Here is a 16,140-nt window from a genome sequence, read left to right as displayed (position 1 = left end):
TTGCTGTTGTGAATAGTGTAGCAATGAACATAGGAGTACATGTGTCTTTTTGGTGTAATGATCAATTTTCCTTTGGGTATATACCCAGTAATGGTATTGCTGGGTCAAATGGTAGCTCTCTGTTTTAAGTTCTTTAAGAAATCTCTAAACTGCTTTCTGTAGTAGCTAAACTAATTTAGCTTCCCACAGATAGTATATAAGTGGTCCCTTTTCTCCACAGCCTCACCAGCATCTGTTGTTTTCTGACTTTTTAATACTAGCTGTTCTGACTAGTGTGAGATGAAATATCATTGTGGTTTTCATTTGCATTTTGTGGTGGAAAATCAGGCTTTTTGATGGAAAATTAAGAATAGGTTAGGATTTTAATAGCTCTGATCTCTTGGTGTTTAATGTAACAATACTGACCACCAACAAGTAGGATTATTTCTTCTCTATTCCTGTAATTTTAAAAAGTCCTTTTTGGGGACAGGGGAATGTTGTGGTTTATCTGGCTTTCAGCTCATTTGAAATTACTCTTGATGACTGTGGTTTTTTAAATTGTTAAAAATATGCTGTTAGTTACATGTCTTCCATTTTCTCAATATTTAAAAACACAGAGTAAAAAATCTGAGTTCTTTGGAGAATTGCTGTGTGAACAAGATTGGTTTATTCCTATGTTCTTTCTGGCTTCTGTTTTTTTTGGTGCATGTGTCACAACATATTGCTCTGTTGCCCACACTGGTGTACAGTGGCCAGATCATATAGCTCACTGCAGCCTTGAACATCTGGGCTCATGCAATCCTCCTGCTTCAGCCTCCCAAGTATCTAGGACCACAGGCACATGCCACCATGCCCGGTTATTTAGACAAACATTTTTGTAGCAACAGAGTCTCACTGTGTTGCCCAGGCTGGTCTAACTATTGATCTAATGTGATCTTCCTGCATTGGCCTCCCAAAGTGCTGGTATTATGGGTGTGAGCCACTGTGCTTGACTTCTTGCTCTTTTTACAGGCCTTCTCTGGGGCTTCAAATTTCTTGTTTTTACTGTTATTAAAAAAAATTGTTGGGATTGGTTCCAAGATGGACAGATAGCAACAGCTCTGGTCTGCAGCTCCCAGCGTGATCAACACAGAAGATGGGTGATTTCTGCATTTCCAACTGAGGTACCTGGTTCATCTCATTGGGACCGGTTGGAAAGTGGGTGCAACCCATGGAGGGTGAGCTGAAGCAGGACAGGGCATCGCTTCACCCAGGAAGCACAAGGGGTTGGGAGATTTCCATTTACTAGCCAAGGGAAGCCATGACAGACTGTACCTGGAAAATCAGGACACTGCCTCCCAAATACTGGGCTTTTCCAATGGTCTTAGCAAATGGCACACCAGGAGAGTATATCCCGTGCCTGGCTTGGTGGGTTCCACACCCATGGAGCCTTGCTCACTGCTAGCGCAGCAGTCCGAGATCAAACCGTGAGGCGGCAGCCTGGCTCGGGGAGGGGCATCCACCATTGCTGAGGCTTGAGTAGGTAAACAAAGTGGCCAGGAAGCTCAAACTGGGTGAAGCCCACCGCAGCTCAACAAGGCCTGCCTGCCTCTGTAGACTCAACCTCTGGGAGCAGGACATTGCTGAACAAAGGCAACAGAAACCTCTGCAGACTTAAACGTCCCTGTCTGACGACTCTGAAGAGAGCAGTGGTTCTCCCAGCATGGTGTCTGAGATCTGAGAATGGACACACTTGCCTCCTCAAGTGGGTCCCTCACCCCCATGTAGCCTAACTGGGAAACACTTCCCAGTAGGGGCCGACTGACACCTCATACAGCCAGATGTCCCTCTGGGATGAAGCTTCCAGAGGAAGGATCAGGCAGCAATATTTACTATTCTGCAATATTGCTGTTCTGCAGCCTCTGCTGGTGATACCCAGGAAAACAGGGTCTGAAGTGGACCTCTAGCAAAATCCAATAGACCTGCAGCTGAGGGACCTGACTGTTAGAAGGAAAACTAAAAAACAGAAAGGAATAGCATCAACATCAACAAAAAGGACATCCATACCAAAACCCCATCTGTAGATCACCATCATCAAAGACCAAAAGTAGATAAAACCACAAAGGTGGAGAGAAACCAGAGCAGAAAAGCTGAAAATTCTAAAAAGCAGAGCACCTCTTCTCCTCCAAAGGATTGCAGCTCCTCACCGGCAATGGAACAAAGCTGGATGGAGATGACTTTGACGAGTTGGCAGAAGTAGGCTTCAGAAGGTCAGTAATAACAGACTTCTCTGAGCTAAAGGAAGATGTTCAAACCTATGGCAAGGAAGCTAAAAACCTTGAAAAAAGATTAGACAAATGGCTAACTAGAATAAACAGTATAGAGAAGACCTTAAATGACCTGATGAAGCTGAAAACCTTGGCATGAGAACTACATGAGGTATGCACAAGCTTCAACAGCCTGTTTGATCAAGTGGAAGAAAGGGTATCAGTGATTGAAGATCAAATTTAATGAAATGAAGTGAGAAGAGAAGTTTAGAGAAAAAAGAGTAAAAAGAAATGAACAAAGCCTCCAAGAAATGTGGGACTATGTGAAAAGACAAATCCACATTTGATTGGTGTACCTGAAAGTGACAGGGAGAATGGAACCAAGTTGGAAAACACTCTTCAGGATATTATCCAGGAGAACTTCCCCAACCTAGCAAGACAGGCCAACATTCAAATTCAGGAAATACAGAGAATACCACAAAGATATTCCTTGAGAAGAACAACCCCAAGACACATAATGTCAGATTCACCAAGGTTAAAATGAAGGAAAAAATATTAAGGGAAGTCAGAGAGAAAGGTCGGGTTACCTACAAAGGGAAGCCCATCAGACTAACAGCAGATCTCTCGGCAGAAACTCTACAAGCCAGGAGAGAGTGGGGCAGATATTCAACATTCTTAAAGAAAATAATTTTCAACCCAGAATTTCATATCCAGCCAAACTAAGCTTCAGTTTAGTTTGAAGTGAAGGAGAAATAAAATCCTTTACAGATAAGCAAATACTGAGAGATTTTGTCACCATCAGGCCTGCCTTACAAGAGACCCTGAAGGAAGCACTAAACATGGAAAGGAACAACTGGTAACAGCCACTGAAAAAACATGTCAAATTGTAAAGACCATTGATGCTAGGAAGAAACTGCACCAACTAATGGGCAAAATAACCAACTAACATCATAATGACAGGATCAAATTCACACATAACAATATTAACCTTAAATGTAAATGGGCTAAATGCCCCAGTTAAAACATACAGACTGGCAAATTGGATAAAGAGTCAAGACCCATCAGTGTGTTGTATTCAGGAGACCCATCTCAGATGCAGAGACACACATAGGCTCAAAATAAAGGGATGGAGGAAGATCTACCAAGCAAATGGAAAGCAGAAAAAATAAAGCCAGGGTTGCATTCCTAGTCTCTGATAAAACAGACTTTAAACCATCAAAGATCAAAAGAGACAAAAAGGCCATTACATAACGGTAAAGGGATCAATTCAACAAGAAGAGCTAATTATCCTAAATATATATGCACCCAATACAGGAGCACCCAGATTCATAAAGCAAGTCCTTAGAGACCTACAAAGAGACTTAGACTCCCACACAATAATAATGGGAGACTTTAACACCCCACTGTCAATATTAGACAGATCGATGAGACAGAAGGTTAACAAGAATATCCAGGAATTGAACTCAGCTCTGCACCAAGCAGACCTAATGGACATCTACAGAACTCTCCACCCCAAATCAACAGAATATACATTCTTCTCAGCACCACATCACGCTTATTACAAAATTGACCACATAGTTGGAAGTAAAGCACTCCTCAGCAAATGTAAAAGAACAGAAATTATAACAAACTGTCTCTCAGACCACAGTGTGATCAAATTAGAACTCAGGATTAAGAAACTCACTCAAAACCACACAAGTATGTGGAAACTGAACAACCTGCTCCTGAATGACTACTGGGTAAATAATGAAATGAAGGCAGAAATAAAGATGTTCTTTGAAACCAGTCAGAACAAAGACACAATAAGAATCTCTGGGACACATTTAAAGCAGTGTGTAGAGGGAAATTTATAGCACTAAGTGCCCACAAGAGAAAGCAGGAAAGATCTAAAATTGACACCTTAGCATCACAATTAAAAGAACTAGAGAAGCAAGAGCAAACAAATTCAAAATCTAGCAGAAGGCAAGGAATAACTAAGATCAGAGCAGAACTGAAAGAGATAGAGACACAAAAAACCCTTCAAAAAATCAATGAATCTAGGAACTGATTTTTTGTAAAGATCAACAAAATTGATAGACCACTAGCAAGATTAATAAAGAAGGGAGAAGAATCAAATAGATGCAATAAAAAATGATAAGGGGGACGTCACCACTGATCTCACAGAAATACAAACTACAATCAGAGAATGCTATAAACACCTCTCCACAAATAAACTAGAAAATCTAGAAGAAATGTATAAATTCCTGGACATATATACCCACCCAAGACTAAACCAGGAAGAAGTTGAATCCTTGAATAGACCAATAACAGGCTGTGAAATTGAGGCAATAATTAATAGCCTACCAACCAAAAAAAGTCCAAGACCAGACGAATTCACAGCCGAATTCTACCAGAGGTACAAAGAGGAGCAGGTACCATTCCTTTTGAAACTATTCCAATCAATAGAAAAAGAAAAAACACCACATGTTCTCACTCATAGGTGGGAATTGAACAATGAGAACACTTGGACACGGGAAGGGGAACATCACACAGTGGGGTCTGTTGTGGGGTCGGGGGATGGGGGAGGGATAGCATTAGGAGAAATGCCTAATGTAAATGACAGTTAATGGATGCAGCAAACCAACATGGCACATGTATACATATGTAACACACCTGCACGTTGTACACATGTACCCTAGAACTTAAAGTATAATAATAAAAATAATTGTATTCCTAACTTTTGTGTTTCTTTATCTATGTACTTATTCTGTCCACTTACTTCAGTCTGGGTTTTTTAAAAGGATCACAACTGCCTTGAGAAGAGGCCTTGGAATGGGAACGTCCAGACTCTTCTTAATTGTTGCCTCATCACTGAGTCCCTATCAGAAGTCTGAGTTTCTTGAAGACACTCACTCAGTGTGGAAAGAACCAAATAGATATTGGCCTGTCAAAACAAATAAAAAGTCTCTACTTTTTGATGGCAGTTGAAAAGGATGTTTTTCATCCTGGTAGATGGGACATGCAGTTCATGGCTGGATGGAATCGCTGGGAATGATCTTGCTGAATGGAATATCTACAGTTTAGAAATCTATCACAGTCAGGTTCTTGCTTTTGCAAACTGTTTCTGTTTCTTTTCCAGGAAAAATAACTGTGATAAAAAACCAGTGTATATCGTTCAGGAATAATGAATTCAAAACTGGAAACAAAAACAGCCTTTTCGACTGTTAGATATTCAATGTGTGCAACAGGAGAGCATTTATTTGATATTTTATATTCTTGTTAACTCTGTTATATTTTCCTCTGAGCAAACAGCACCATTTGGAATTACAGCTCGGTTTATTTTGGTATCCTCTACTAAGATGTATCCTCCATGAGAGCAGAAAACTTTTGTCTCTTATTACTACTTTATTTCTAGTATCAAGAATAGGACTTGGTTCAGGTACTAATCAATTCATTCACGCATTCAACATGTAGTATTCAGGGGCTACTATGTGCCAGGCAGTGTTCTAGGTGCTGAAGGTATAATAGTGAATAAATAGACAAAAATCCCTGCCCTTACAGAACTTACATTATAGCAGGAAAGATGGGCCATAAACAACGTTTTATTAAATAAAATGCATACTGTATTTGAAAGTGATAACTGCTAAGGAGACAAAAACAGCAGAGAAAGAGAATAGGATGCAGAAGCGGGGAGAGTTGAACTTATGGACAGAGTGGTCATGGAAGGTCTCTCTCACTGAAGAGGTGACATTTATTGAATTTGTAAGTGAAACTCCCAAACCCCTAAAGTCATCAAGCCAAAGCAATGGTGCATTTGGAATTCAGCCTGCATAGGCCTTCCGGCCCCTGCTTTCTATGGAACTGCTTTTATTATGCCAACTCCTTGTTTTAAAACTTATTGTTCCTTTACCTTGTTATCACACCCAAACTCATTCATCTGGCTTTTAAGATCCTCACTAGAACATTAATTCTTCCATTTCTCCAGAGTAGACCTTCTAGGCAGGTCCGCCTGGTTTCTGTTTCCTGCACAATATCATGCTGTAACATAATAACGTGATATAATAATGAAACTTGATGCTTCTGCGTGATACTTCCCCTGCCACAGTCTGCAAGTCAGATGTCAGCTGATCCCCAAGCTCATACTCTTTGTGTCCCAGGTACATGGCCTCCTTTCCACATCCTCACTACCTCTCCTCTAGCATTGTTTTAAGAATAAAATGAGATAGCCTCAAAATGAGAATCTGTATTTTAACATAATAAATAAACAAATAAATACCAAATAGAGTTAAAAATCCCAATTGACAAATAATTGCTACATAATTTTACAAGTTTTCCCTAACATGGATAACAATTATGATAATGAATTATGTTGGTTTTTTATATAAAATCCCTGCTTAAAATGCAAAACACTTATAAATGTAAAACACGAAACAATACCCAGCAAAATTTAAGGTGTTCAAGTAATCAGGCTTGGTCTAAGCAAACCCATTTGAAGAACGAACGTAAGAGTTGGGTTTGAATGTGTACAGAGAAGTGCTCAAGGTTCACTAGTCATGGAAACTTCTTGACATACAGACCTCTGCATTCAGCCTCTTGTTACTCCAGTTCCTGGGAAACTATTTGAAGCTGCCTAAATAAATGGGTAATATTGTGAAGCTTCTTGGCTGCAGTCAGTACATGGGAATGAGTCTCAGTTAAATTGACCAGGCAGGGATTCCAAGTCATCATTAAAATGACCACTAATGACTCTGCTGACCTGGCTACCATGCTAATGAATTCACAGTGTGCCCATCCACAACCGAGAAAAGGGCTGCCTTAGAGGAAGTGCTAATTATAGCCGTGAATGAAATAAAAGTTATTTGTAAGGGTGAGGAAGAGACATTTGTAAAATCTATGTGAGTGTTCCTTTTAAAGTTATCTTCTCAAGAGATTAATGCCAATGCTGACACTGGGGAAAATAATCCAATGTAATAGTTGTGATAATATGAATCTATGTGGATTAAATTTTCCATGCTTTGTTTGGAAGGCTCTGTTTATGCAAGAAAGTGAGCTATGACAAAGGTTGAAAACACATTAAAAGATGTTTGACAACAGTTGTCTGGCCGGAATCATTTTTCCATAAAAAGTCTGTAAATTTATTAGGCAAATAATAACTTAATCACTGCAATTTTCTATGACTATATGATAATAACCATTATATTATCTGAAAATGAAAAATAGAAACTCTGGAGTACATTTATTTAAATATGATTATTGGGAACTAAAGTAAGAAAGGATAAGCTTAAACTTCTTTTTCCCTGGAAACAAAAAGCTATTTTTTTTGTTAACCATGGGTAATGCAGCATAAAAATCTATTTCAAAGTACTATATTTACTAATAAAAATCAATTATGAATTTTGTTTACTTTCAACTAATTAGACCTATGTAATTCACTTGTTTTAAAAAACCTGGAAACGCTTTCTGAGCGCATTTACATTTCATGGAAAATCTCAGTGCAGCTCTTTGTTACACATATATACAAGAGGACCCATCACTTCTTGTGTGAGAGAATGTTTTAAAGCAATCACAAAATAAGAACTTGCAACCAAACTGAGCCAGGTTATGCTATAGGGCCTATGGAGTGGGGAATTGCTACTGATTTTCTCCACTCGATTTGGCCTACAGAAATAAAGTAGTGAAGTGACTAAAACAGCAGAAAACAAAATCTTCTTGAGTAAAGTACTCTTGGCAGTAGACTTTATGATGTGGTACAACATCAGGAAAAAATAAACCCAGCAGACAGATGGTCTCCAGAGAGTAATAACCATAAACTCTGAAACTACTACACATGAAAGTACCTGCCCAAGGAATAGAGAAGATAGATGTTTCGCTAGGGATTGACCTACAATGGCACTTGTTGCTCTTGATGACCAGAGCTAAAAGAAAGCTGAAAGCCAGCATCAGTGTGTGAAGTCACTGGAGTATTTTATAGATCAGAAAAGTTGGCAAGCGATGGACACTAGACAACACAAACTTCCTCTCTCCAAAAATATATTCACAGTTAGCTTTAAAGCTGTAGTCACTCCTCTGGGGTCTGGTAAGTAAAGAAAAAAGGTATGTTTTTTCTTGCTGCTGCTATATATAGATAAGCATCAAGCTTTTTTTTTTTTGTGACCAAAACAATTGAAGTTGATGATTTTATGTAGATAGAAACATATTAGGATGATAAAAAGAAAGACAAAAATGTGGCTTTACCTAACATAATATTTTATTCTTCACTGAAAGTTCTACAGATGTTTACTTAAATTTTATTATTACTGTTTTAGGTGCATAGTTGAAACTAAAACATATTAAATGGCATTGGGAGATGTAAAGTAGAAAGTGTTAGGGTTGGGAGTGGTGGTTCATGCCTATAATCCCAGCACTTTGGGAAGCCGAGGCGAGTGGATTGCCTGAGCTCAGGAGTTTGAGAACAGCCTGGGCAACGCAGTGAAACCCTGTCTCTACTAAAATACAAAAACTTAGCTGGGTGTGCCATGCACCTGTAGTCCCAGCTACTCAGGAGGCTGAGGCAGGAGAATTGCTTGAACCCAGGAGGCCGAGGTTTCAGTGAGCCTAGATCATGCCATTGCACTCCAGCCTGGATGACAGAGAAAGACTCCATCTTGAAAAAAAAAAAAAAAAGTAGAAAGTGTTATTAGCATAGATAGTTTGCCCTAAATTTTCAGTTTTCATGGGCACCTGTCCTATTTTTTAAAAGAGAAACATAACTCAGTTTTCTAATTAGTAAGCTGACAGGGATGCACTAAATAAACATGTCCCATATTCAGTTGTTTTAGGATACTCTGATGTCAATGCTTCTATTTAGAGAGTAGTGGGAGGAGGGCTATGCTGTCAAAGAGTCAGAAATGGCTTCCGATTCCTGGGCCCTTGAAAATGCATGAGGCTGGCAGGGTTCCAGAAGTATCACCTGCACAATCCAGAAAAAAATGCGTTATTTTCCACTTCTTGCCATAAGAGAGTCTAGGCTTTCTTTCTTTCTTTCTTTCTTTTTTTTTTTTTTTTTGTGCCACTAGTTATTGCCATCTGTAGGAGAGGAAGGGAAGAGAGAAAGATTTATAGCAGGGGTGGACAAACTTTTTCTGTAAAGGACCAGATAGTAAATATTTTAGATTTTGTGAGCCATGTGGTCTCTCTAGCAGCTACTCAGCACTGCAGTTGTAGTGCAAAAGCAGCTATAAACTGTAAATGAATAGGTGTAATTATGTTCTAATAAAACTTCATTTACAAAAACAAGTGGAAAGCTGGATTTGGTCCACAGGTTGCTAACCCTTGGTTTAGAGTATTACGAAGGGCTAGACTGTGATTTCTCCTCTCATCTGGCAAGATAATGTTAATTCTCCCTCAGCAAGGTTTTCAGCGTGTGTCTCCTCCTACTCAAGTCCTCATGATAAAGGGCCCATCAGAAATGTACTTTTATGTCAGAACTTATTGTGAATTTAAAGGTTATCATTCAAAAATAAATTTAAAACGTGGGAAAAATTTTTGTACACTATTGAATGTTTTTGTCTCTTTAAATACAAAAATAACCAAAGGAAAAATAGAGGCAGATAGAGATGTTACGTATTTCATAATTTCTTTGGCAGAACCAAGTTCCCAATACCAAACTGCAAGTGACAGAAAAACTGTTTCTGTTCTTCACTATTCCATTTTTGTCATTTATATTAGATAAAATGAGCATCAGTCGATCAGAAGAGTATTTGATCTTTGTCTTCCTCGTTTAATGTTGCTTGGTGGAAAACCATAATTCAAAGAAAAGCAATAGAAAATTAACCAGGTACTATTACCCATAATGGGTGTCAGACAACTTTTACATCACTGTAAAATTCTAAGTGCTTGAAAAGTTTTCCAGAGCATTTCTTTTTTTTTGCCACGAAGCTTTGGGAAACAAAGCAATTTAATGTTCTTGAAGTTCAAAATTATTTTCCATAATAATTCAGCCTTTCAAAGGATTTCTACAAAATCTTTTCCCTCCAGTAAAAGAAAAATTCAAAATGCTTGACAAAAAAATCCATGGCATCTTTAAAAAACTATTGTTGGCCCATATTTTTCTTTTGAGTGACTTAGGTTTTTTTAGAGAAGTTTTAGGTTCACAGTAAATTCAGAGGAAGATGCAAAGATTTCCCATAACTCCCGAATCTTGAAATTTTCTTTTTACTAATGGTAAAACATTTATAGGCCTATCAATGTGATATGACTATGACAACCCTATAAACTATAACCAATAAATTATTAATTGAGGGCCATTCATTATAGAAAGTGGGACTCATTTTTCAACCCGTTTGGGACATTAGTGAATGTGGTTATGGTTTTCCTCTGTTAGCCAAAGTGCTTCCTTTTCAGTGTGATTTAGTGAACCAGGGAGATTTGGTAGAACTGTCATCGAATTACACATTAGAAGGCCTAGAGTTTAGTTTAGTTTCACTGCTTCCTAGGTTGGAACTGTTGGACAAATCTCTGATCTACTGTTAGCTTCAATTTCTTCACTGGTAAAATGAAGTCTAGTACATGCTGTGTGTAGATAGGATTCGATTATGTAGGTGATGAAATAAAAATGTTATACAAACACACGGTATTCTTATGAGAGGATTATAGTGCCCTTGAGATTAGGCCTTTATTTTACTTCTTTTAATTTAATGGAAGAAAAATTTATTGAACACCTACTAGACACTTGTGTTAACCTCCAGGCACTTATACAAAGAAGCAGCTCTTAAAAAGCAAACTAACACAGGAGCTGAAAATCAAACACCACATGTTCTCACTCATAAGTGGGAGTTGAACACTGAGAACACATGAACACAGAGAGGGGAACGGCACCTATCAAGGCTTGTTGAGGGGTGGGGGGTGAGGGGAGCAAACTTAGGGGATGGGTCAATAGATGCAGCAAACCACCATGGCACACGGATACCTATGTAACAAAACAGCGTGTTCTGCACATGTATTCTCTTTGTTTTTCAGAAGAAATAAAGAAAAAAAAAAGCAGCTCAGTGATTGTTGACTTGTATTGGTTAATTGCTATATTTAAGGCAAGTAAATATTCATCTATTCACCAGTAAATAGATAATGCAAGTCTTTACAAGACTATTTCCATATTAGATTTCTGAAGGATGATTCTGAAAACTGGCTTTCTGGCATGGCAGATTGCCTTCAGATTGACAGCAGTTTGCAGAGGTAGGAGCCGTGGCACTTGTTGGTTGGGGTTAGAGAATTTCTTTACCAGTAGCTAGAAAGGCAATACAGTCTTTGACACCATCAAGAAGCCATAGCAAGAGATTGTCCCTGTTTCTACTTAAAAATGTCTGCCACAGAATTCACTAGATCATATTTAGTACCTCTTATAAAGTCAAATTCTTCTCAACTGGTAATTAGCTTTGGTACTACTGAAACTGCATATAGAAAATTATTGCAATTTTCTATTTATAGATTATTGTATCAGTATTGAATACTTGTGCATAAGTAATACACACATGGAAGTAATGAAACTATTGGTCAGCCATATCAAGGTTTAGATACTTAATCCACTGAAGCTGGTAGTTATTTTGATCTGTAATCATAGTGAGGGGCAAGGAAGAATAAACTATAGGAATCAAAATAGTAATAAGCATGTTTGAATTATGTGGGAGTAGTTTCTTTTTTGTCTTTTACTATATTTTTAGAGATGGAGTCTTTCTCTGTCATCCAAGCTAGAGTGCGGTGGTGTGATTACAGCTCACTGCAGCCTTGAACTCCTGGGCTCAAGAGATCCTCTCACCTCAGCCTTTGGCATAACTGGAACTTCTAGTGCACACCACCATGCCCTGCTAATTTATTTTATTTTTTTAGAGATAGGGTCTTTCTATGTTGCCCAAGCTGGTCTCAAACTCCTGGCCCCAAGGAATCCTCCCACCTCAGCCTCCTGAGTGATTTGGATTAAAGGGATGAGCCACCTGCACCCAATGGGAATATTTTCTTGATAGCATTTGTGCTGGAGCCAGTCTTCTTTGCAGGCCTTAGGACTCCTGCCAACAGGTTCAGAAGTTGACATCAGATAATCAGACATTATTATCCAGACAGTCCTCTTAAGTACCTGAATTCCTGGGAGTGTTTAGATACTCCCAGACAACATCAACAGTAACAGAAATAGGGACAGGTAATAGGGAAAGAGCAGCAATAGTTGACTAATTCTATATACATGATACTGAACTCAACACAGGGATTTTCTTTGACCTTTAAGGAATGATGTTTGAGAATTTGTTGACCAAGAAATGGATTAGCATATAGGGACTGCTATAAGTAGACAATCTGTCCAGTCATATCTAGGTGAAAAATGACAGAATAGAATAATATAAAAGTAGAGGAGGCAAGATGAAGGGAATTCTGATACAAGCTGGGAATGTTACAAGAGTGAAAATACCATCCCAACACAATTGGCAAACTCTACCTAAGGGAGGAGGTGTCACTAACTAATGACTGAGGCAAATCATTAGGTTCAACCATATGAAATTGCCATTATTGTAGGTCAGAAACAACTGAATTTCAGCAAGTTTACCTGGCCCAACCTTACATGTTACACCTGTATTGTGCTTAGACGTTGCTATGTATATATGTGTATACATTTATATATACCCAACACAAAGTTCATGCATATCTTCTTTCAAGATTCAACAAATCTTAAGACGAGGGAAAGCTGACAATAATATTTATTATAACACAGCTCCTTTGTCTACAGGGTTATCAGTTCAATTACTTTCAAATTTGGTTGTAAACATATCTTGTGTTTGGGCATAAGTAACTTCTTAATTATTAAGTAATACCTGAATTTACCACTTTTAAAATAAATATACTTTAAAAAAATGAATACACTGAAATTGAGGAGCAACCAAACAGTTCTTACAGAAGCCAAACTGTACTTAGGAAACTCAAGTTGGCTATTTTCAGCTTATTCCTCAACTCCTTAGTTTCAGGTATAAAGTCATCACATACCAATTGGATGACTAGTCCAAAGGGAAGCTTAGTAAGAGATCACATTGTTTATTCTCATCCCTGAAGTCAGCCACACTTGAGAGACGAATAAACAACAGGTGCTGCCCAAGATTACAATGTAGGTTGACTTCGATGCTTCAATTATTTTTGGCCAAGATATTATATTTGTACATCTCTATGTTTATAAATATTGCATATATGTATATATGGATAATTGTAGAAGTAAGGGCTATACACATCACTGGTTAATCTGATAAATAAACTTAGTTAGTTTTAGGAAACTGTCTCCGGATTATAAGAATAAGCCACATTTATTGTAAAAACAAGTACATAAACAATATAGAAATGTATAACTTAGAAAGTCAAAATCCCCAGTAATCATTGTCTACACCTTTGCCTTCCTCTTTCAAATAACCAATATCATCAATTTGGGGGATATAATCTGAGCTCCCCCTCCTCACCACAATGTTCTGTTTTTTTTCCCACTTATTTCTTTAAAAGTCTAACCTCCTTTGAGATTCTGTTCTTCACCCACCTAGATCATAATGATATTTCTCTTCTCTACACTTTCAGCACTTTGAGTTTGCATTTTAATAATAAAATGTCTCATATGGTTCTCTAATTCAGTATTTCCCAGATTGTTTTCCATAGAACATCACTATCCCAAGAGATTTTTATAGATCTGTCTCAAGAAAAAGTTGCTCTGTCAAACACATTTAGGGAGTTCTGGGTTCAATGACAATAACTGGATTTCTTTGTTGCAGAACTTCTGAGACACCGTGTGTGTGTGTGTTTGTGTGTGTGTAAGTTTCTATTCACATTTTATATAAATGAAAACATATCTTTGTCACATATATCAGATGTCCAATTTTGAGACTTGGTTGTGTTGGGGTCCCTAAGGAGAAGTGGCCCTGCGAAAGAGGAAGAGACAGTGAGGGTCAAGAAGGAAGGTCAGGGCAAGGCAGGGAGAATCCAAAGAACATGGTATCCTGAAATCCAAAAGAGTTTTCAGAAGGAGAAAATGGGTCAGGTGCAGTGGCTTATGCCTGTAACCTCACCACATTAGGAGGCCAAGGTGGGAGGATCTCTTGAGGCCAGAAGTGAGACCTGCCTGGACAACATAGTGAGACCCTACTGAGACACCTTTAACTTCTTAGGTGTGAATGGTGAAGTTCCAGGGGAAGATTTTAGTATGCCACATTTCTAAAATTTGCATCCAGGAACATCATCCTATTCACCTTATTGATATCTTAAGTGACTTTAATGGTTTTTAGAACCTTGTGTGAAAAACTCTACATTCTTGAGAGTAGCGACTTTGTTCTTCATTCCTTTTTGAGACCCTTGTAATGCATAGCATAGATCTGAAAACATCAAAACACTCAACAAATATCTGTTGATTGTATCATATGGTTGAAGGAAATAAAAAGAAAACAATGAAAAATATATTGAAAGATAACTAATATATGCCCAAACTTTTCACCATACATTTTCCTCATTGATTTATTTATCTTGAATTAAATAAAGGGATTTTTTTTTTTGTCTTTAAGAGGTACATCCTAAAATTACATAATGCCATTATATTTCACTATACTGATCAAAAGTCATTGCATAAGAAGGGTGTGCAGACTGATTATCAAATCACTGTAAGAACATGAAAAATTTACTGACTAAAATTTTTATAGTGCAAGAAATGTGTTTCTATCCTAAAGAGGGTTATAAAATGGGAGAATAAAACCCTAAGAGTCTTATCATTAAATTTATGGAAGTTCATTTCCTATGTATGAGGAGAGTCTAATGGAAAACTTTATAACCATGGACCTTCTCCTTTGTCACGACTGAAGGGATCCAATGCTAAAATTCTGTTCCATGTAACAAAAAGTACAGTAGAAGAATATATTGTATCTTGAGTATACCCTTGTCCTTCTATATCTTCCTCTGACTTCTATAAGATATATTTAAAAAACTCAGTCCACATTCCTTAATTCCTCCAACTCCCTCCAGAAACAACAGGTCTTCAAGGTGTAATTGGGTAACTTTTATTGAAATCAGCTGTTGGTAGTCCCTGTCCACCACCTGTGCCAGTTATTGAGTCACAGAGGAAGTGCTGGGTTTCCAAACACAGTCTGTATGGAGTAAATTCTCGAAGTATTTGGCCCTATCTCACAATGCCTCTCACTGCCCCGCTCCTGATCCAGCCATAGATTTTAAATTGAACCAGTGTTTCTGTTTCCATAATGGAAGTTAAGTTTTAGCATACATATTTGAGGGTCACCACAAATTTAAGAGGATACCTTTTAAAATGTCGCTTTTCTTTCCTTCCTTCCTTCCTTCCTTCCTTCCTTCCTTCCTTCCTTCCTTCCTTCCTTCCTTCCTTCCTTCCCTCCCTCTCTCTCTCTCTCTTTCTCTCTCTCTCTTTCTTCCTTTCTTCCTTTTTGAGATGGAGTTTCACTCTTGTCACCAAGGCTGGAGTGCAGTGGTGTGATGTCACCTCACTGCAACCTCTGCCTCCCGGGTTCAAGAGATTCTCCTTCCTCAGCCTCCTGAATAGCTGGGATTATAGGCGCCTGCCACCATGCCCAGCTATTTTTTTTTTTTTGTATTTTTAATAGAGACAGCGTATCACCATATTGGCCAGGGTGGTCTCGAACTCCTGACCTGAGATGATCCACCTGCCTCAGCCTCCCAAAGGTCTGGGATTACAGGCATGAGCCACCACGCGTAGCTTGCTTTTCTTTTTATAATACAAAAACAAAATAAAATTTTTGATTCGAACCTTATTGGGAATATTTGACTGCTAGTCATAAAGTGCCTAAACTAATGAATAAGAAAAGTAATGTATTTTTGAGACAGCAACAAGAAATTCTTCTTGAGCTCAGGATGATATCTCAAAGTAATAAAAATATATGCTCTCTTCTGTATTTGGCTTCAGGACCTC

General features: G+C 38.2%; 1 protein-coding gene across 5 annotated transcripts in view; it reads right to left on the bottom strand.

Annotated features, from left to right (window-relative positions):
• KCNQ5 (potassium voltage-gated channel subfamily Q member 5) overlaps window positions 1–16,140 on the bottom strand; it is a 572,501-nt gene that overhangs the window by 212,467 nt on the left and 343,894 nt on the right. The window lies entirely within an intron of this gene.

This window comes from Theropithecus gelada, chromosome 4, assembly GCF_003255815.1.
Source record: "Theropithecus gelada isolate Dixy chromosome 4, Tgel_1.0, whole genome shotgun sequence".
NCBI lineage: Eukaryota > Metazoa > Chordata > Mammalia > Primates > Cercopithecidae > Theropithecus > Theropithecus gelada.
Note: the sequence above shows the minus strand (reverse complement) of the source record. Positions and strands in the feature narration are given on the sequence as shown.